This window comes from Pelophylax lessonae (assembly GCF_965119305.1).
Source record: "Pelophylax lessonae genome assembly, chromosome: 3".
NCBI classification, from domain to species: domain Eukaryota; kingdom Metazoa; phylum Chordata; class Amphibia; order Anura; family Ranidae; genus Pelophylax; species Pelophylax lessonae.
Window position 1 is genome coordinate 5,886,085 of NC_138770.1, and position 23,512 is coordinate 5,909,596.

The following is a 23,512-nucleotide window of genomic DNA, read 5'->3' on the forward strand; positions in this document are numbered from 1 at the left end:
AATGTTGAAAACATTATTTATTTATTCATTTATTTGTTTGAGATCCTGAGGAATCCCAATGAGCTTTTCCAAGGCCCTCCCTGACCTCAGCAGCAAATAGTTTTTACAGAGCTGGTTTGCTTGTCCCAGCATCTGACCCTCCTCTTTTCACAGCACGGGCTTGGGACCGGCCACGGCAGAGTTAAAAAATGTTGAAAACATTATTTATTTATTTATTCATTTATTTGTTTGAGATCCTGAGGATTCCCAATGAGCTTTTCCAAGGCCCTCCCTGACCGCAGTAGCAAATAGTTTTTACAGAGCTGGTTTGCTTGTCCCAGCATCTGACCCTCCTCTTTTCACAGCTCGGGCTTGGGACAGACCACGGCAGAGTTAAAAAAAATGTTGAAAACATTATTTATTTATTCATTTATTTGTTTGAGATCATGAGGAATCCCAATGAGCTTTTCCAAGGCCCTCCCTGACTGCACTAGCAAATAGTTTTTAAAGAGCTGGTTTGCTTGTACCAGCATCTGACCCTCCTCTTTTCACAGCACGGGCTTGGGACCGGCCACGGCAGAGTTAAAAAATGTTGAAAACATTATTTATTTATTTATTCATTTATTTGTTTGAGATCCTGAGGAATCCCAATGAGCTTTTCCAAGGCCCTCCCTGACTGCAGTATCAAATAGTTTTTACAGAGCTGGTTTGCTTGTACCAGCATCTGACCCTCCTCTTTTCACAGCACGGGCTTGGGACCGGCCATGGCAGAGTTAAAAAATGTTGAAAACATTATTTATTTATTCATTTATTTGTTTGAGATCCTGAGGAATCCCAATGAGCTTTTCCAAGGCCCTCCCTGACCGCAGTAGCAAATAGTTTTTACAGAGCTGGTTTCCTTGTCCCAGCATCTGACCCTCCTCTTTTCACAGCACGGGCTTGGGACCGGCGACGGCAGAGTTAAAAAATGTTTAAAACATTATTTATTTATTTATTCATTTATTTGTTTTGAGATCCTGAGGAATCCCAATGAGCTTTTCCAAGGCCCTCCCTGACCGCAGTAGCAAATAGTTTTTACAGAGCTGGTTTGCTTGTCCCAGCATCTGACCCTCCTCTTTTCACAGCACGGGCTTGGGACCGGCTACGCAGAGTTAAAAAAAATGTTGAAAACATTATTTATTTATTCATTTATTTGTTTGAGATCATGAGGAATCACAATGAGCTTTTCCAAGGCCCTCCCTGACTGCACTAGCAAATAGTTTTTACAGAGCTGGTTTGCTTGTCCCAGCATCTGACCCTCCTCTTTTCACAGCACGGGCTTGGGACCGGCGACGGCAGAGTTAAAAAATGTTTAAAACATTATTTATTTATTTATTCATTTATTTGTTTTGAGATCCTGAGGAATCCCAATGAGCTTTTCCAAGGCCCTCCCTGACCGCAGTAGCAAATAGTTTTTACAGAGCTGGTTTGCTTGTCCCAGCATCTGACCCTCCTCTTTTCACAGCACGGGCTTGGGACCGGCTACGCAGAGTTAAAAAAAATGTTGAAAACATTATTTATTTATTCATTTATTTGTTTGAGATCATGAGGAATCACAATGAGCTTTTCCAAGGCCCTCCCTGACTGCACTAGCAAATAGTTTTTACAGAGCTGGTTTGCTTGTCCCAGCATCTGACCCTCCTCTTTTCACAGCACGGGCTTGGGACCGGCTACGCAGAGTTAAAAAAATGTTGAAAACATTATTTATTTATTTATTCGTTTATTTGTTTGATATCCTGAGGAATCCCAATGAGCTTTTCCAAGGCCCTCCCTGACCGCAGTAGCAAATAGTTTTTACAGAGCTGGTTTGCTTGTCCCAGCATCTGACCCTCCTCTTTTCACAGCACGGGCTTGGGACCGGCCACGGCAGAGTTAAAAAAATGTTGAAAACATTATTTATTTATTCATTTATTTGTTTGAGATCCTGAGGAATCCCAATGAGCTTTTCCAAGGCCCTCCCTGACCTCAGCAGCAAATAGTTTTTACAGAGCTAGTTTGCTTGTCCCAGCATCTGACCCTCCTCTTTTCACAGCACGGGCTTGGGACCGGCCACGGCAGAGTTAAAAAATGTTGAAAACATTATTTATTTATTTATTCATTTATTTGTTTGAGATCCTGAGGATTCCCAATGAGCTTTTCCAAGGCCCTCCCTGACCGCAGTAGCAAATAGTCTTTACAGAGCTGGTTTGCTTGTCCCAGCATCTGACCCTCCTCTTTTCACAGCTCGGGCTTGGGACAGACCACGGCAGAGTTAAAAAAAATGTTGAAAACATTATTTATTTATTCATTTATTTGTTTGAGATCATGAGGAATCCCAATGAGCTTTTCCAAGGCCCTCCCTGACTGCACTAGCAAATAGTTTTTAAAGAGCTGGTTTGCTTGTACCAGCATCTGACCCTCCTCTTTTCACAGCACGGGCTTGGGACCGGCCACAGCAGAGTTAAAAAATGTTGAAAACATTATTTATTTATTTATTCATTTATTTGTTTGAGATCCTGAGGAATCCCAATGAGCTTTTCCAAGGCCCTCCCTGACTGCAGTATCAAATAGTTTTTACAGAGCTGGTTTGCTTGTACCAGCATCTGACCCTCCTCTATTCACAGCACGGGCTTGGGACCGGCCATGGCAGAGTTAAAAAATGTTGAAAACATTATTTATTTATTCATTTATTTGTTTGAGATCCTGAGGAATCCCAATGAGCTTTTCCAAGGCCCTCCCTGACCGCAGTAGCAAATAGTTTTTACAGAGCTGGTTTCCTTGTCCCAGCATCTGACCCTCCTCTTTTCACAGCACGGGCTTGGGACCGGCCACGGCAGAGTTAAAAAATGTTGAAAACATTATTTATTTATTTAATAATTTATTTGTTTGAGATCCTGAGGAATCCCAATGAGCTTTTCCAAGGCCCTCCCTGACCGCAGTAGCAAATAGTTTTTACAGAGCTGGTTTGCTTGTCCCAGCATCTGACCCTCCTCTTTTCACAGCACGGGCTTGGGACCGGCGACGGCAGAGTTAAAAAATGTTGAAAACATTATTTATTTATTTATTCATTTATTTGTTTTGAGATCCTGAGGAATCCCAATGAGCTTTTCCAAGGCCCTCCCTGACCGCAGTAGCAAATAGTTTTTACAGAGCTGGTTTGCTTGTCCCAGCATCTGACCCTCCTCTTTTCACAGCACGGGCTTGGGACCGGCTACGCAGAGTTAAAAAAAATGTTGAAAACATTATTTATTTATTAATTTATTTGTTTGAGATCATGAGGAATCACAATGAGCTTTTCCAAGGCCCTCCCTGACTGCACTAGCAAATAGTTTTTACAGAGCTGGTTTGCTTGTCCCAGCATCTGACCCTCCTCTTTTCACAGCACGGGCTTGGGACCGGCTACGCAGAGTTAAAAAAATGTTGAAAACATTATTTATTTATTTATTCGTTTATTTGTTTGAGATCCTGAGGAATCCCAATGAGCTTTTCCAAGGCCCTCCCTGACCGCAGTAGCAAATAGTTTTTACAGAGCTGGTTTGCTTGTCCCAGCATCTGACCCTCCTCTTTTCACAGCACGGGCTTGGGACCGGCCACGGCAGAGTTAAAAAAATGCTGAAAACATTATTTATTTATTCATTTATTTGTTTGAGATCCTGAGGAATCCCAATGAGCTTTTCCAAGGCCCTCCCTGACCTCAGCAGCAAATAGTTTTTACAGAGCTGGTTTGCTTGTCCCAGCATCTGACCCTCCTCTTTTCACAGCACGGGCTTGGGACCGGCCACGGCAGAGTTAAAAAATGTTGAAAACATTATTTATTTATTTATTCATTTATTTGTTTGAGATCCTGAGGATTCCCAATGAGCTTTTCCAAGGCCCTCCCTGACTGCAGTAGCAAATAGTTTTTACAGAGCTGGTTTGCTTGTCCCAGCATCTGACCCTCCTCTTTTCACAGCTCGGGCTTGGGACAGACCACGGCAGAGTTAAAAAAAATGTTGAAAACATTATTTATTTATTCATTTATTTGTTTGAGATCATGAGGAATCCCAATGAGCTTTTCCAAGGCCCTCCCTGACTGCACTAGCAAATAGTTTTTAAAGAGCTGGTTTGCTTGTACCAGCATCTGACCCTCCTCTTTTCACAGCACGGGCTTGGGACCGGCCACGGCAGAGTTAAAAAATGTTGAAAACATTATTTATTTATTCATTTATTTGTTTGAGATCCTGAGGAATCCCAATGAGCTTTTCCAAGGCCCTCCCTGACCGCAGTAGCAAATAGTCTTTACAGAGCTGGTTTGCTTGTCCCAGCATCTGACCCTCCTCTTTTCACAGCTCGGGCTTGGGACAGACCACGGCAGAGTTAAAAAAAATGTTGAAAACATTATTTATTTATTCATTTATTTGTTTGAGATCATGAGGAATCCCAATGAGCTTTTCCAAGGCCCTCCCTGACTGCACTAGCAAATAGTTTTTAAAGAGCTGGTTTGCTTGTACCAGCATCTGACCCTCCTCTTTTCACAGCACGGGCTTGGGACCGGCCACAGCAGAGTTAAAAAATGTTGAAAACATTATTTATTTATTTATTCATTTATTTGTTTGAGATCCTGAGGAATCCCAATGAGCTTTTCCAAGGCCCTCCCTGACTGCAGTATCAAATAGTTTTTACAGAGCTGGTTTGCTTGTACCAGCATCTGACCCTCCTCTATTCACAGCACGGGCTTGGGACCGGCCATGGCAGAGTTAAAAAATGTTGAAAACATTATTTATTTATTCATTTATTTGTTTGAGATCCTGAGGAATCCCAATGAGCTTTTCCAAGGCCCTCCCTGACCGCAGTAGCAAATAGTTTTTACAGAGCTGGTTTCCTTGTCCCAGCATCTGACCCTCCTCTTTTCACAGCACGGGCTTGGGACCGGCCACGGCAGAGTTAAAAAATGTTGAAAACATTATTTATTTATTTAATAATTTATTTGTTTGAGATCCTGAGGAATCCCAATGAGCTTTTCCAAGGCCCTCCCTGACCGCAGTAGCAAATAGTTTTTACAGAGCTGGTTTGCTTGTCCCAGCATCTGACCCTCCTCTTTTCACAGCACGGGCTTGGGACCGGCGACGGCAGAGTTAAAAAATGTTGAAAACATTATTTATTTATTTATTCATTTATTTGTTTTGAGATCCTGAGGAATCCCAATGAGCTTTTCCAAGGCCCTCCCTGACCGCAGTAGCAAATAGTTTTTACAGAGCTGGTTTGCTTGTCCCAGCATCTGACCCTCCTCTTTTCACAGCACGGGCTTGGGACCGGCTACGCAGAGTTAAAAAAAATGTTGAAAACATTATTTATTTATTAATTTATTTGTTTGAGATCATGAGGAATCACAATGAGCTTTTCCAAGGCCCTCCCTGACTGCACTAGCAAATAGTTTTTACAGAGCTGGTTTGCTTGTCCCAGCATCTGACCCTCCTCTTTTCACAGCACGGGCTTGGGACCGGCTACGCAGAGTTAAAAAAATGTTGAAAACATTATTTATTTATTTATTCGTTTATTTGTTTGAGATCCTGAGGAATCCCAATGAGCTTTTCCAAGGCCCTCCCTGACCGCAGTAGCAAATAGTTTTTACAGAGCTGGTTTGCTTGTCCCAGCATCTGACCCTCCTCTTTTCACAGCACGGGCTTGGGACCGGCCACGGCAGAGTTAAAAAAATGTTGAAAACATTATTTATTTATTCATTTATTTGTTTGAGATCCTGAGGAATCCCAATGAGCTTTTCCAAGGCCCTCCCTGACCTCAGCAGCAAATAGTTTTTACAGAGCTGGTTTGCTTGTCCCAGCATCTGACCCTCCTCTTTTCACAGCACGGGCTTGGGACCGGCCACGGCAGAGTTAAAAAATGTTGAAAACATTATTTATTTATTTATTCATTTATTTGTTTGAGATCCTGAGGATTCCCAATGAGCTTTTCCAAGGCCCTCCCTGACTGCAGTAGCAAATAGTTTTTACAGAGCTGGTTTGCTTGTCCCAGCATCTGACCCTCCTCTTTTCACAGCTCGGGCTTGGGACAGACCACGGCAGAGTTAAAAAAAATGTTGAAAACATTATTTATTTATTCATTTATTTGTTTGAGATCATGAGGAATCCCAATGAGCTTTTCCAAGGCCCTCCCTGACTGCACTAGCAAATAGTTTTTAAAGAGCTGGTTTGCTTGTACCAGCATCTGACCCTCCTCTTTTCACAGCACGGGCTTGGGACCGGCCACGGCAGAGTTAAAAAATGTTGAAAACATTATTTATTTATTCATTTATTTGTTTGAGATCCTGAGGAATCCCAATGAGCTTTTCCAAGGCCCTCCCTGACCGCAGTAGCAAATAGTTTTTACAGAGCTGGTTTCCTTGTCCCAGCATCTGACCCTCCTCTTTTCACAGCACGGGCTTGGGACCGGCCACGGCAGAGTTAAAAAATGTTGAAAACATTATTTATTTATTTAATAATTTATTTGTTTGAGATCCTGAGGAATCCCAATGAGCTTTTCCAAGGCCCTCCCTGACCGCAGTAGCAAATAGTTTTTACAGAGCTGGTTTGCTTGTCCCAGCATCTGACCCTCCTCTTTTCACAGCACGGGCTTGGGACCGGCGACGGCAGAGTTAAAAAATGTTGAAAACATTATTTATTTATTTATTCATTTATTTGTTTTTAGATCCTGAGGAATCCCAATGAGCTTTTCCAAGGCCCTCCCTGACCGCAGTAGCAAATAGTTTTTACAGAGCTGGTTTGCTTGTCCCAGCATCTGACCCTCCTCTTTTCACAGCACGGGCTTGGGACCGGCTACGCAGAGTTAAAAAAAATGTTGAAAACATTATTTATTTATTCATTTATTTGTTTGAGATCATGAGGAATCACAATGAGCTTTTCCAAGGCCCTCCCTGACTGCACTAGCAAATAGTTTTTACAGAGCTGGTTTGCTTGTCCCAGCATCTGACCCTCCTCTTTTCACAGCACGGGCTTGGGACCGGCTAAGCAGAGTTAAAAAAATGTTGAAAACATTATTAATTTATTTATTCGTTTATTTGTTTGAGATCCTGAGGAATCCCAATGAGCTTTTCCAAGGCCCTCCCTGACCGCAGTAGCAAATAGTTTTTATAGAGCTGGTTTGCTTGTCCCAGCATCTGACCCTCCTCTTTTCACAGCACGGGCTTGGGACCGGCCACGGCAGAGTTAAAAAAATGTTGAAAACATTATTTATTTATTCATTTATTTGTTTGAGATCCTGAGAAATCCCAATGAGCTTTTCCAAGGCCCTCCCTGACCTCAGCAGCAAATAGTTTTTACAGAGCTGGTTTGCTTGTCCCAGCATCTGACCCTCCTCTTTTCACAGCACGGGCTTGGGACCGGCCACGGCAGAGTTAAAAAATGTTGAAAACATTATTTATTTATTTATTCATTTATTTGTTTGAGATCCTGAGGATTCCCAATGAGCTTTTCCAAGGCCCTCCCTGACCGCAGTAGCAAATAGTTTTTACAGAGCTGGTTTGCTTGTCCCAGCATCTGACCCTCCTCTTTTCACAGCTCGGGCTTGGGACAGACCACGGCAGAGTTAAAAAAAATGTTGAAAACATTATTTATTTATTCATTTATTTGTTTGAGATCATGAGGAATCCCAATGAGCTTTTCCAAGGCCCTCCCTGACTGCACTAGCAAATAGTTTTTAAAGAGCTGGTTTGCTTGTACCAGCATCTGAACCTCCTCTTTTCACAGCACGGGCTTGGGACCGGCCACGGCAGAGTTAAAAAATGTTGAAAACATTATTTATTTATTTATTCATTTATTTGTTTGAGATCCTGAGGAATCCCAATGAGCTTTTCCAAGGCCCTCCCTGACTGCAGTATCAAATAGTTTTTACAGAGCTGGTTTGCTTGTACCAGCATCTGACCCTCCTCTATTCACAGCACGGGCTTGGGACCGGCCATGGCAGAGTTAAAAAATGTTGAAAACATTATTTATTTATTCATTTATTTGTTTGAGATCCTGAGGAATCCCAATGAGCTTTTCCAAGGCCCTCCCTGACAGCAGTAGCAAATAGTTTTTACAGAGCTGGTTTCCTTGTCCCAGCATCTGACCCTCCTCTTTTCACAGCACGGGCTTGGGACCGGCCACGGCAGAGTTAAAAAAATGTTGAAAACATTATTTATTTATTCATTTATTTGTTTGAGATCCTGAGAAATCCCAATGAGCTTTTCCAAGGCCCTCCCTGACCTCAGCAGCAAATAGTTTTTACAGAGCTGGTTTGCTTGTCCCAGCATCTGACCCTCCTCTTTTCACAGCACGGGCTTGGGACCGGCCACGGCAGAGTTAAAAAATGTTGAAAACATTATTTATTTATTTATTCATTTATTTGTTTGAGATCCTGAGGATTCCCAATGAGCTTTTCCAAGGCCCTCCCTGACCGCAGTAGCAAATAGTTTTTACAGAGCTGGTTTGCTTGTCCCAGCATCTGACCCTCCTCTTTTCACAGCTCGGGCTTGGGACAGACCACGGCAGAGTTAAAAAAAATGTTGAAAACATTATTTATTTATTCATTTATTTGTTTGAGATCATGAGGAATCCCAATGAGCTTTTCCAAGGCCCTCCCTGACTGCACTAGCAAATAGTTTTTAAAGAGCTGGTTTGCTTGTACCAGCATCTGAACCTCCTCTTTTCACAGCACGGGCTTGGGACCGGCCACGGCAGAGTTAAAAAATGTTGAAAACATTATTTATTTATTTATTCATTTATTTGTTTGAGATCCTGAGGAATCCCAATGAGCTTTTCCAAGGCCCTCCCTGACTGCAGTATCAAATAGTTTTTACAGAGCTGGTTTGCTTGTACCAGCATCTGACCCTCCTCTATTCACAGCACGGGCTTGGGACCGGCCATGGCAGAGTTAAAAAATGTTGAAAACATTATTTATTTATTCATTTATTTGTTTGAGATCCTGAGGAATCCCAATGAGCTTTTCCAAGGCCCTCCCTGACAGCAGTAGCAAATAGTTTTTACAGAGCTGGTTTCCTTGTCCCAGCATCTGACCCTCCTCTTTTCACAGCACGGGCTTGGGACCGGCCACGGCAGAGTTAAAAAATGTTGAAAACATTATTTATTTATTTAATAATTTATTTGTTTGAGATCCTGAGGAATCCCAATGAGCTTTTCCAAGGCCCTCCCTGACCGCAGTAGCAAATAGTTTTTACAGAGCTGGTTTGCTTGTCCCAGCATCTGACCCTCCTCTTTTCACAGCACGGGCTTGGGACCGGCGACGGCAGAGTTAAAAAATGTTGAAAACATTATTTATTTATTTATTCATTTATTTGTTTGAGATCCTGAGGAATCCCAATGAGCTTTTCCAAGGCCCTCCCTGACCGCAGTAGCAAATAGTTTTTACAGAGCTGGTTTGCTTGTCCCAACATCTGACCCTCCTCTTTTCACAGCACGGGCTTGGGACCGGCCACGGCAGAGTTAAAATATGTTGAAAACATTATTTATTTATTTATTCATTTATTTGTTTGAGATTCTGAGGAATCCCAATGAGCTTTTCCAAGGCCCTCCCTGACCGCAGTAGCAAATAGTTTTTTTTACAGAGCTGGTTTGCTTGTCCCAGCATCTGACCCTCCTCTTTTCACAGCACGGGCTTGGGACCGGCCACGGCAGAGTTAAAAAATGTTGAAAACATTATTTATTTATTTATTCATTTATTTGTTTGAGATTCTGAGGAATCCCAATGAGCTTTTCCAAGGCCCTCCCTGACCGCAGTAGCAAATCATTTTTTTACAGAGCTGGTTTGCTTGTCCCAGCATCTGACCCTCTTCTTTTCACATTACGGGCTTGGGACCAGCCACGGCAGAGTTAAAAAAATGTTAAAAAAAACATTATTTATTTATTCATTTATTTGTTTGAGATCCTGAGGAATCCCAATGAGCTTTTCCAAGGCCCTCCCTGACCGCAGTAGCAAATAGTTTTTACAGAGCTGGTTTGCTTGTCCCAGCATCTGACCCTCCTTTTTTCACAGCACGGGCTTGGGACCGGCCACGGCAGAGTTAAAAAAATGTTGAAAACATTATTTATTTATTTATTCATTTATTTGTTTGAGATCCTGAGGAATCCCAATGAGCTTTTCCAAGGCCCTCCCTGACCGCAGTAGTAAATAGTTTTTACAGAGCTGGTTTGCTTGTCCCAGCATCTGACCCTCCTCTATTCACAGCACGGGCTTGGGACCGGCCATGGCAGAGTTAAAAAATGTTGAAAACATTATTTATTTATTCATTTATTTTTTGAGATCCTGAGGAATCCCAATGAGCTTTTCCAAGGCCCTCCCTGACCGCAGTAGCAAATAGTTTTTACAGAGCTGGTTTGCTTGTCCCAGCATCTGACCCTCCTCTTTTCACAGCACGGGCTTAGGACCGGCGACGGCAGAGTTAAAAAATGTTGAAAACATTATTTATTTATTTATTCATTTATTTGTTTGAGATCCTGAGGAATCCCAATGAGCTTTTCCAAGGCACTCCCTGACCTCAGTAGAAAATAGTTTTTACAGAGCTGGTTTGCTTGTCCCAACATCTGACCCTCCTCTTTTCACAGCACGGGCTTGGGACCGGCCACGGCAGAGTTAAAAAATGTTGAAAACATTATTTATTTATTTATTCATTTATTTGTTTGAGATTCTGAGGAATCCCAATGAGCTTTTCCAAGGCCCTCCCTGACCGCAGTAGCAAATCGTTTTTTTTTACAGAGCTGGTTTGCTTGTCCCAGCATCTGACCCTCTTCTTTTCACAGCACGGGCTTGGGACCAGCCACGGCAGAGTTAAAAAAATGTTAAAAAAAACATTATTTATTTATTAATTTATTTGTTTGAGATCATGAGGAATCACAATGAGCTTTTCCAAGGCCCTCCCTGACTGCACTAGCAAATAGTTTTTACAGAGCTGGTTTGCTTGTCCCAGCATCTGACCCTCCTCTTTTCACAGCACGGGCTTGGGACCGGCTACGCAGAGTTAAAAAAATGTTGAAAACATTATTTATTTATTTATTCGTTTATTTGTTTGAGATCCTGAGGAATCCCAATGAGCTTTTCCAAGGCCCTCCCTGACCGCAGTAGCAAATAGTTTTTACAGAGCTGGTTTGCTTGTCCCAGCATCTGACCCTCCTCTTTTCACAGCACGGGCTTGGGACCGGCCACGGCAGAGTTAAAAAAATGTTGAAAACATTATTTATTTATTCATTTATTTGTTTGAGATCCTGAGGAATCCCAATGAGCTTTTCCAAGGCCCTCCCTGACCTCAGCAGCAAATAGTTTTTACAGAGCTGGTTTGCTTGTCCCAGCATCTGACCCTCCTCTTTTCACAGCACGGGCTTGGGACCGGCCACGGCAGAGTTAAAAAATGTTGAAAACATTATTTATTTATTTATTCATTTATTTGTTTGAGATCCTGAGGATTCCCAATGAGCTTTTCCAAGGCCCTCCCTGACTGCAGTAGCAAATAGTTTTTACAGAGCTGGTTTGCTTGTCCCAGCATCTGACCCTCCTCTTTTCACAGCTCGGGCTTGGGACAGACCACGGCAGAGTTAAAAAAAATGTTGAAAACATTATTTATTTATTCATTTATTTGTTTGAGATCATGAGGAATCCCAATGAGCTTTTCCAAGGCCCTCCCTGACTGCACTAGCAAATAGTTTTTAAAGAGCTGGTTTGCTTGTACCAGCATCTGACCCTCCTCTTTTCACAGCACGGGCTTGGGACCGGCCACGGCAGAGTTAAAAAATGTTGAAAACATTATTTATTTATTCATTTATTTGTTTGAGATCCTGAGGAATCCCAATGAGCTTTTCCAAGGCCCTCCCTGACCGCAGTAGCAAATAGTTTTTACAGAGCTGGTTTCCTTGTCCCAGCATCTGACCCTCCTCTTTTCACAGCACGGGCTTGGGACCGGCCACGGCAGAGTTAAAAAATGTTGAAAACATTATTTATTTATTTAATAATTTATTTGTTTGAGATCCTGAGGAATCCCAATGAGCTTTTCCAAGGCCCTCCCTGACCGCAGTAGCAAATAGTTTTTACAGAGCTGGTTTGCTTGTCCCAGCATCTGACCCTCCTCTTTTCACAGCACGGGCTTGGGACCGGCGACGGCAGAGTTAAAAAATGTTGAAAACATTATTTATTTATTTATTCATTTATTTGTTTTTAGATCCTGAGGAATCCCAATGAGCTTTTCCAAGGCCCTCCCTGACCGCAGTAGCAAATAGTTTTTACAGAGCTGGTTTGCTTGTCCCAGCATCTGACCCTCCTCTTTTCACAGCACGGGCTTGGGACCGGCTACGCAGAGTTAAAAAAAATGTTGAAAACATTATTTATTTATTCATTTATTTGTTTGAGATCATGAGGAATCACAATGAGCTTTTCCAAGGCCCTCCCTGACTGCACTAGCAAATAGTTTTTACAGAGCTGGTTTGCTTGTCCCAGCATCTGACCCTCCTCTTTTCACAGCACGGGCTTGGGACCGGCTAAGCAGAGTTAAAAAAATGTTGAAAACATTATTAATTTATTTATTCGTTTATTTGTTTGAGATCCTGAGGAATCCCAATGAGCTTTTCCAAGGCCCTCCCTGACCGCAGTAGCAAATAGTTTTTATAGAGCTGGTTTGCTTGTCCCAGCATCTGACCCTCCTCTTTTCACAGCACGGGCTTGGGACCGGCCACGGCAGAGTTAAAAAAATGTTGAAAACATTATTTATTTATTCATTTATTTGTTTGAGATCCTGAGAAATCCCAATGAGCTTTTCCAAGGCCCTCCCTGACCTCAGCAGCAAATAGTTTTTACAGAGCTGGTTTGCTTGTCCCAGCATCTGACCCTCCTCTTTTCACAGCACGGGCTTGGGACCGGCCACGGCAGAGTTAAAAAATGTTGAAAACATTATTTATTTATTTATTCATTTATTTGTTTGAGATCCTGAGGATTCCCAATGAGCTTTTCCAAGGCCCTCCCTGACCGCAGTAGCAAATAGTTTTTACAGAGCTGGTTTGCTTGTCCCAGCATCTGACCCTCCTCTTTTCACAGCTCGGGCTTGGGACAGACCACGGCAGAGTTAAAAAAAATGTTGAAAACATTATTTATTTATTCATTTATTTGTTTGAGATCATGAGGAATCCCAATGAGCTTTTCCAAGGCCCTCCCTGACTGCACTAGCAAATAGTTTTTAAAGAGCTGGTTTGCTTGTACCAGCATCTGAACCTCCTCTTTTCACAGCACGGGCTTGGGACCGGCCACGGCAGAGTTAAAAAATGTTGAAAACATTATTTATTTATTTATTCATTTATTTGTTTGAGATCCTGAGGAATCCCAATGAGCTTTTCCAAGGCCCTCCCTGACTGCAGTATCAAATAGTTTTTACAGAGCTGGTTTGCTTGTACCAGCATCTGACCCTCCTCTATTCACAGCACGGGCTTGGGACCGGCCATGGCAGAGTTAAAAAATGTTGAAAACATTATTTATTTATTCATTTATTTGTTTGAGATCCTGAGGAATCCCAATGAGCTTTTCCAAGGCCCTCCCTGACAGCAGTAGCAAATAGTTTTTACAGAGCTGGTTTCCTTGTCCCAGCATCTGACCCTCCTCTTTTCACAGCACGGGCTTGGGACCGGCCACGGCAGAGTTAAAAAAATGTTGAAAACATTATTTATTTATTCATTTATTTGTTTGAGATCCTGAGAAATCCCAATGAGCTTTTCCAAGGCCCTCCCTGACCTCAGCAGCAAATAGTTTTTACAGAGCTGGTTTGCTTGTCCCAGCATCTGACCCTCCTCTTTTCACAGCACGGGCTTGGGACCGGCCACGGCAGAGTTAAAAAATGTTGAAAACATTATTTATTTATTTATTCATTTATTTGTTTGAGATCCTGAGGATTCCCAATGAGCTTTTCCAAGGCCCTCCCTGACCGCAGTAGCAAATAGTTTTTACAGAGCTGGTTTGCTTGTCCCAGCATCTGACCCTCCTCTTTTCACAGCTCGGGCTTGGGACAGACCACGGCAGAGTTAAAAAAAATGTTGAAAACATTATTTATTTATTCATTTATTTGTTTGAGATCATGAGGAATCCCAATGAGCTTTTCCAAGGCCCTCCCTGACTGCACTAGCAAATAGTTTTTAAAGAGCTGGTTTGCTTGTACCAGCATCTGAACCTCCTCTTTTCACAGCACGGGCTTGGGACCGGCCACGGCAGAGTTAAAAAATGTTGAAAACATTATTTATTTATTTATTCATTTATTTGTTTGAGATCCTGAGGAATCCCAATGAGCTTTTCCAAGGCCCTCCCTGACTGCAGTATCAAATAGTTTTTACAGAGCTGGTTTGCTTGTACCAGCATCTGACCCTCCTCTATTCACAGCACGGGCTTGGGACCGGCCATGGCAGAGTTAAAAAATGTTGAAAACATTATTTATTTATTCATTTATTTGTTTGAGATCCTGAGGAATCCCAATGAGCTTTTCCAAGGCCCTCCCTGACAGCAGTAGCAAATAGTTTTTACAGAGCTGGTTTCCTTGTCCCAGCATCTGACCCTCCTCTTTTCACAGCACGGGCTTGGGACCGGCCACGGCAGAGTTAAAAAATGTTGAAAACATTATTTATTTATTTAATAATTTATTTGTTTGAGATCCTGAGGAATCCCAATGAGCTTTTCCAAGGCCCTCCCTGACCGCAGTAGCAAATAGTTTTTACAGAGCTGGTTTGCTTGTCCCAGCATCTGACCCTCCTCTTTTCACAGCACGGGCTTGGGACCGGCGACGGCAGAGTTAAAAAATGTTGAAAACATTATTTATTTATTTATTCATTTATTTGTTTGAGATCCTGAGGAATCCCAATGAGCTTTTCCAAGGCCCTCCCTGACCGCAGTAGCAAATAGTTTTTACAGAGCTGGTTTGCTTGTCCCAACATCTGACCCTCCTCTTTTCACAGCACGGGCTTGGGACCGGCCACGGCAGAGTTAAAATATGTTGAAAACATTATTTATTTATTTATTCATTTATTTGTTTGAGATTCTGAGGAATCCCAATGAGCTTTTCCAAGGCCCTCCCTGACCGCAGTAGCAAATAGTTTTTTTTACAGAGCTGGTTTGCTTGTCCCAGCATCTGACCCTCCTCTTTTCACAGCACGGGCTTGGGACCGGCCACGGCAGAGTTAAAAAATGTTGAAAACATTATTTATTTATTTATTCATTTATTTGTTTGAGATTCTGAGGAATCCCAATGAGCTTTTCCAAGGCCCTCCCTGACCGCAGTAGCAAATCATTTTTTTACAGAGCTGGTTTGCTTGTCCCAGCATCTGACCCTCTTCTTTTCACATTACGGGCTTGGGACCAGCCACGGCAGAGTTAAAAAAATGTTAAAAAAAACATTATTTATTTATTCATTTATTTGTTTGAGATCCTGAGGAATCCCAATGAGCTTTTCCAAGGCCCTCCCTGACCGCAGTAGCAAATAGTTTTTACAGAGCTGGTTTGCTTGTCCCAGCATCTGACCCTCCTTTTTTCACAGCACGGGCTTGGGACCGGCCACGGCAGAGTTAAAAAAATGTTGAAAACATTATTTATTTATTTATTCATTTATTTGTTTGAGATCCTGAGGAATCCCAATGAGCTTTTCCAAGGCCCTCCCTGACCGCAGTAGTAAATAGTTTTTACAGAGCTGGTTTGCTTGTCCCAGCATCTGACCCTCCTCTATTCACAGCACGGGCTTGGGACCGGCCATGGCAGAGTTAAAAAATGTTGAAAACATTATTTATTTATTCATTTATTTTTTGAGATCCTGAGGAATCCCAATGAGCTTTTCCAAGGCCCTCCCTGACCGCAGTAGCAAATAGTTTTTACAGAGCTGGTTTGCTTGTCCCAGCATCTGACCCTCCTCTTTTCACAGCACGGGCTTAGGACCGGCGACGGCAGAGTTAAAAAATGTTGAAAACATTATTTATTTATTTATTCATTTATTTGTTTGAGATCCTGAGGAATCCCAATGAGCTTTTCCAAGGCACTCCCTGACCTCAGTAGAAAATAGTTTTTACAGAGCTGGTTTGCTTGTCCCAACATCTGACCCTCCTCTTTTCACAGCACGGGCTTGGGACCGGCCACGGCAGAGTTAAAAAATGTTGAAAACATTATTTATTTATTTATTCATTTATTTGTTTGAGATTCTGAGGAATCCCAATGAGCTTTTCCAAGGCCCTCCCTGACCGCAGTAGCAAATCGTTTTTTTTTACAGAGCTGGTTTGCTTGTCCCAGCATCTGACCCTCTTCTTTTCACAGCACGGGCTTGGGACCAGCCACGGCAGAGTTAAAAAAATGTTAAAAAAAACATTATTTATTTATTCATTTATTTGTTTGAGATCCTGAGGAATCCCAATGAGCTTTTCCAAGGCCCTCCCTGACCGCAGTAGCAAATAGTTTTTACAGAGCTGGTTTGCTTGTCCCAGCATCTGACCCTCCTTTTTTCACAGCACGGGCTTGGGACCGGCCACGGCAGAGTTAAAAAAATGTTGAAAACATTATTTATTTATTTATTCATTTATTTGTTTGAGATCCTGAGGAATCCCAATGAGCTTTTCCAAGGCCCTCCCTGACTGCAGTAGTAAATCGTTTTTACAGAGCTGGTTTGCTTGTCCCAGCATCTGACCCTCCTCTATTCACAGCACGGGCTTGGGACCGGCCATGGCAGAGTTAAAAAATGTTGAAAACATTATTTATTTATTCATTTATTTGTTTGAGATCCTGAGGAATCCCAATGAGCTTTTCCAAGGCCCTCCCTGACCGCAGTAGCAAATAGTTTTTACAGAGCTGGTTTCCTTGTCCCAGCATCTGACCCTCCTCTTTTCACAGCACGGGCTTGGGACCGGCCACGGCAGAGTTAAAAAATGTTGAAAACATTATTTATTTATTTAATAATTTATTTGTTTGAGATCCTGAGGAATCCCAATGAGCTTTTCCAAGGCCCTCCCTGACCGCAGTAGCAAATAGTTTTTACAGAGCTGGTTTGCTTGTCCCAGCATCTGACCCTCCTCTTTTCACAGCACGGGCTTGGGACCGGCGACGGCAGAGTTAAAAAATGTTGAAAACATTATTTATTTATTTATTCATTTATTTGTTTTGAGATCCTGAGGAATCCCAATGAGCTTTTCCAAGGCCCTCCCTGACCGCAGTAGCAAATAGTTTTTACAGAGCTGGTTTGCTTGTCCCAGCATCTGACCCTCCTCTTTTCACAGCACGGGCTTGGGACCGGCTACGCAGAGTTAAAAAAAATGTTGAAAACATTATTTATTTATTCATTTATTTGTTTGAGATCATGAGGAATCACAATGAGCTTTTCCAAGGCCCTCCCTGACTGCACTAGCAAATAGTTTTTACAGAGCTGGTTTGCTTGTCCCAGCATCTGACCCTCCTCTTTTCACAGCACGGGCTTGGGACCGGCTAAGCAGAGTTAAAAAAATGTTGAAAACATTATTAATTTATTTATTCGTTTATTTGTTTGAGATCCTGAGGAATCCCAATGAGCTTTTCCAAGGCCCTCCCTGACCGCAGTAGCAAATAGTTTTTACAGAGCTGGTTTGCTTGTCCCAGCATCTGACCCTCCTCTTTTCACAGCACGGGCTTGGGACCGGCCACGGCAGAGTTAAAAAAATGTTGAAAACATTATTTATTTATTCATTTATTTGTTTGAGATCCTGAGAAATCCCAATGAGCTTTTCCAAGGCCCTCCCTGACCTCAGCAGCAAATAGTTTTTACAGAGCTGGTTTGCTTGTCCCAGCATCTGACCCTCCTCTTTTCACAGCACAGGCTTGGGACCGGCCACGGCAGAGTTAAAAAATGTTGAAAACATTATTTATTTATTTATTCATTTATTTGTTTGAGATCCTGAGGATTCCCAATGAGCTTTTCCAAGGCCCTCCCTGACCGCAGTAGCAAATAGTTTTTACAGAGCTGGTTTGCTTGTCCCAGCATCTGACCCTCCTCTTTTCAAAGCTCGGGCTTGGGACAGACCACGGCAGAGTTAAAAAAAATGTTGAAAACATTATTTATTTATTCATTTATTTGTTTGAGATCATGAGGAATCCCAATGAGCTTTTCCAAGGCCCTCCCTGACTGCACTAGCAAATAGTTTTTAAAGAGCTGGTTTGCTTGTACCAGCATCTGACCCTCCTCTATTCACAGCACGGGCTTGGGACCAGCCATGGCAGAGTTAAAAAATGTTGAAAACATTATTTATTTATTCATTTATTTGTTTGAGATCCTGAGGAATCCCAATGAGCTTTTCCAAGGCCCTCCCTGACCGCAGTAGCAAATAGTTTTTACAGAGCTGGTTTGCTTGTCCCAGCATCTGACCCTCCTTTTTTCACAGCACGGGCTTGGGACCGGCCACGGCAGAGTTAAAAAAATGTTGAAAACATTATTTATTTATTTATTCATTTATTTGTTTGAGATCCTGAGGAATCCCAATGAGCTTTTCCAAGGCCCTCCCTGACTGCAGTAGTAAATCGTTTTTACAGAGCTGGTTTGCTTGTCCCAGCATCTGACCCTCCTCTATTCACAGCACGGGCTTGGGACCGGCCATGGCAGAGTTAAAAAATGTTGAAAACATTATTTATTTATTCATTTATTTGTTTGAGATCCTGAGGAATCCCAATGAGCTTTTCCAAGGCCCTCCCTGACCGCAGTAGCAAATAGTTTTTACAGAGCTGGTTTCCTTGTCCCAGCATCTGACCCTCCTCTTTTCACAGCACGGGCTTGGGACCGGCCACGGCAGAGTTAAAAAATGTTGAAAACATTATTTATTTATTTAATAATTTATTTGTTTGAGATCCTGAGGAATCCCAATGAGCTTTTCCAAGGCCCTCCCTGACCGCAGTAGCAAATAGTTTTTACAGAGCTGGTTTGCTTGTCCCAGCATCTGACCCTCCTCTTTTCACAGCACGGGCTTGGGACCGGCGACGGCAGAGTTAAAAAATGTTGAAAACATTATTTATTTATTTATTCATTTATTTGTTTTGAGATCCTGAGGAATCCCAATGAGCTTTTCCAAGGCCCTCCCTGACCGCAGTAGCAAATAGTTTTTACAGAGCTGGTTTGCTTGTCCCAGCATCTGACCCTCCTCTTTTCACAGCACGGGCTTGGGACCGGCTACGCAGAGTTAAAAAAAATGTTGAAAACATTATTTATTTATTCATTTATTTGTTTGAGATCATGAGGAATCACAATGAGCTTTTCCAAGGCCCTCCCTGACTGCACTAGCAAATAGTTTTTACAGAGCTGGTTTGCTTGTCCCAGCATCTGACCCTCCTCTTTTCACAGCACGGGCTTGGGACCGGCTAAGCAGAGTTAAAAAAATGTTGAAAACATTATTAATTTATTTATTCGTTTATTTGTTTGAGATCCTGAGGAATCCCAATGAGCTTTTCCAAGGCCCTCCCTGACCGCAGTAGCAAATAGTTTTTACAGAGCTGGTTTGCTTGTCCCAGCATCTGACCCTCCTCTTTTCACAGCACGGGCTTGGGACCGGCCACGGCAGAGTTAAAAAAATGTTGAAAACATTATTTATTTATTCATTTATTTGTTTGAGATCCTGAGAAATCCCAATGAGCTTTTCCAAGGCCCTCCCTGACCTCAGCAGCAAATAGTTTTTACAGAGCTGGTTTGCTTGTCCCAGCATCTGACCCTCCTCTTTTCACAGCACGGGCTTGGGACCGGCCACGGCAGAGTTAAAAAATGTTGAAAACATTATTTATTTATTTATTCATTTATTTGTTTGAGATCCTGAGGATTCCCAATGAGCTTTTCCAAGGCCCTCCCTGACCGCAGTAGCAAATAGTTTTTACAGAGCTGGTTTGCTTGTCCCAGCATCTGACCCTCCTCTTTTCACAGCTCGGGCTTGGGACAGACCACGGCAGAGTTAAAAAAAATGTTGAAAACATTATTTATTTATTCATTTATTTGTTTGAGATCATGAGGAATCCCAATGAGCTTTTCCAAGGCCCTCCCTGACTGCACTAGCAAATAGTTTTTAAAGAGCTGGTTTGCTTGTACCAGCATCTGACCCTCCTCTATTCACAGCACGGGCTTGGGACCAGCCATGGCAGAGTTAAAAAATGTTGAAAACATTATTTATTTATTCATTTATTTGTTTGAGATCCTGAGGAATCCCAATGAGCTTTTCCAAGGCCCTCCCTGACCGCAGTAGCAAATAGTTTTTACAGAGCTGGTTTCCTTGTCCCAGCATCTGACCCTCCTCTTTTCACAGCACGGGCTTGGGACCGGCCACGGCAGAGTTAAAAAATGTTGAAAACATTATTTATTTATTTAATAATTTATTTGTTTGAGATCCTGAGGAATCCCAATGAGCTTTTCCAAGGCCCTCCCTGACCGCAGTAGCAAATAGTTTTTACAGAGCTGGTTTGCTTGTCCCAGCATCTGACCCTCCTCTTTTCACAGCACGGGCTTGGGACCGGCGACGGCAGAGTTAAAAAATGTTGAAAACATTATTTATTTATTTATTCATTTATTTGTTTGAGATCCTGAGGAATCCCAATGAGCTTTTCCAAGGCCCTCCCTGACCGCAGTAGCAAATAGTTTTTACAGAGCTGGTTTGCTCGTCCCAACATCTGACCCTCCTCTTTTCACAGCACGGGCTTGGGACCGGCCACGGCAGAGTTAAAATATGTTGAAAACATTATTTATTTATTTATTCATTTATTTGTTTGAGATTCTGAGGAATCCCAATGAGCTTTTCCAAGGCCCTCCCTGACCGCAGTAGCAAATAGTTTTTTTTACAGAGCTGGTTTGCTTGTCCCAGCATCTGACCCTCCTCTTTTCACAGCACGGGCTTGGGACCGGCCACGGCAGAGTTAAAAAATGTTGAAAACATTATTTATTTATTTATTCATTTATTTGTTTGAGATTCTGAGGAATCCCAATGAGCTTTTCCAAGGCCCTCCCTGACCGCAGTAGCAAATCATTTTTTTACAGAGCTGGTTTGCTTGTCCCAGCATCTGACCCTCTTCTTTTCACAGCACGGGCTTGGGACCAGCCACGGCAGAGTTAAAAAAATGTTAAAAAAAACATTATTTATTTATTCATTTATTTGTTTGAGATCCTGAGGAATCCCAATGAGCTTTTCCAAGGCCCTCCCTGACCGCAGTAGCAAATAGTTTTTACAGAGCTGGTTTGCTTGTCCCAGCATCTGACCCTCCTTTTTTCACAGCACGGGCTTGGGACCGGCCACGGCAGAGTTAAAAAAATGTTGAAAACATTATTTATTTATTTATTCATTTATTTGTTTGAGATCCTGAGGAATCCCAATGAGCTTTTCCAAGGCCCTCCCTGACCGCAGTAGTAAATAGTTTTTACAGAGCTGGTTTGCTTGTCCCAGCATCTGACCCTCCTCTATTCACAGCACGGGCTTGGGACCGGCCATGGCAGAGTTAAAAAATGTTGAAAACATTATTTATTTATTCATTTATTTTTTGAGATCCTGAGGAATCCCAATGAGCTTTTCCAAGGCCCTCCCTGACCGCAGTAGCAAATAGTTTTTACAGAGCTGGTTTGCTTGTCCCAGCATCTGACCCTCCTCTTTTCACAGCACGGGCTTGGGACCGGCCACGGCAGAGTTAAAAAATGTTGAAAACATTATTTATTTATTTATTCATTTATTTGTTTGAGATTCTGAGGAATCCCAATGAGCTTTTCCAAGGCCCTCCCTGACCGCAGTAGCAAATAGTTTTTTTTACAGAGCTGGTTTGCTTGTCCCAGCATCTGACCCTCCTCTTTTCACAGCACGGGCTTGGGACCGGCCACGGCAGAGTTAAAAAATGTTGAAAACATTATTTATTTATTTATTCATTTATTTGTTTGAGATTCTGAGGAATCCCAATGAGCTTTTCCAAGGCCCTCCCTGACCGCAGTAGCAAATCGTTTTTTTTACAGAGCTGGTTTGCTTGTCCCAGCATCTGACCCTCTTCTTTTCACAGCACGGGCTTGGGACCGGCCACGGCAGAGTTAAAAAAATGTTGAAAACTTTATTTATTTATTTATTCATTTATTTGTTTGAGATCCTGAGGAATCCCAATGAGCTTTTCCAAGGCCCTCCCTGACCGCAGTAGTAAATAGTTTTTACAGAGCTGGTTTGCTTGTCCCAGCATCTGACCCTCCTCTATTCAGAGCACGGGCTTGGGACCGGCCATGGCAGAGTTAAAAAATGTTGAAAACATTATTTATTTATTCATTTATTTGTTTGAGATCCTGAGGAATCCCAATGAGCTTTTCCAAGGCCCTCCCTGACCTCAGCAGCAAATAGTTTTTACAGAGCTGGTTTGCTTGTCCCAGCATCTGACCCTCCTCTTTTCACAGCACGGGCTTGGGACCGGCCACGGCAGAGTTAAAAAATGTTGAAAACATTATTTATTTATTTATTCATTTATTTGTTTGAGATCCTGAGGATTCCCAATGAGCTTTTCCAAGGCCCTCCCTGACCGCAGTAGCAAATAGTTTTTACAGAGCTGGTTTGCTTGTCCCAGCATCTGACCCTCCTCTTTTCACAGCTCGGGCTTGGGACAGACCACGGCAGAGTTAAAAAAATGTTGAAAACATTATTTATTTATTCATTTATTTGTTTGAGATCATGAGGAATCCCAATGAGCTTTTCCAAGGCCCTCCCTGACTGCACTAGCAAATAGTTTTTAAAGAGCTGGTTTGCTTGTACCAGCATCTGACCCTCTTCTTTTCACAGCACGGGCTTGGGACCGGCCACGGCAGAGTTAAAAAAATGTTGAAAACTTTATTTATTTATTTATTCATTTATTTGTTTGAGATCCTGAGGAATCCCAATGAGCTTTTCCAAGGCCCTCCCTGACCGCAGTAGCAAATAGTTTTTACAGAGCTGGTTTCCTTGTCCCAGCATCTGACCCTCCTCTTTTCACAGCACGGGCTTGGGACCGGCCACGGCAGAGTTAAAAAATGTTGAAAACATTATTTATTTATTTAATAATTTATTTGTTTGAGATCCTGAGGAATCCCAATGAGCTTTTCCAAGGCCCTCCCTGACCGCAGTAGCAAATAGTTTTTACAGAGCTGGTTTGCTTGTCCCAGCATCTGACCCTCCTCTTTTCACAGCACGGGCTTGGGACCGGCGACGGCAGAGTTAAAAAATGTTGAAAACATTATTTATTTATTTATTCATTTATTTGTTTTGAGATCCTGAGGAATCCCAATGAGCTTTTCCAAGGCCCTCCCTGACCGCAGTAGCAAATAGTTTTTACAGAGCTGGTTTGCTTGTCCCAGCATCTGACCCTCCTCTTTTCACAGCACGGGCTTGGGACCGGCTAGGCAGAGTTAAAAAAAATGTTGAAAACATTATTTATTTATTCATTTATTTGTTTGAGATCATGAGGAATCACAATGAGCTTTTCCAAGGCCCTCCCTGACTGCACTAGCAAATAGTTTTTACAGAGCTGGTTTGCTTGTCCCAGCATC